Source organism: Hydra vulgaris, chromosome 04 (assembly GCF_038396675.1).
Source record: "Hydra vulgaris chromosome 04, alternate assembly HydraT2T_AEP".
NCBI lineage: Eukaryota > Metazoa > Cnidaria > Hydrozoa > Anthoathecata > Hydridae > Hydra > Hydra vulgaris.
Genome location: NC_088923.1, coordinates 29967288 through 29967500, shown reverse-complemented (window position 1 = coordinate 29967500; position 213 = coordinate 29967288).

The window sequence follows — 213 nt, the reverse complement described above, 5'->3', positions numbered from 1 at the left end:
TTTGCATATATGACATTGTGATGTAACAAAAAACTGTAATTTAATAACGTAACGTAACTTTTTATTTATATTTTAAAGGGGTTTGGCGATAAGATTGAACTTGTCTACTTCTAGACCCAGCCGTATATTTGCATTTTGTGATAAATAATAATAATAATAATAAACTAAATTTAAAGGCAATGAAACTACTGTACCATAGGTTTCTTTTTATAT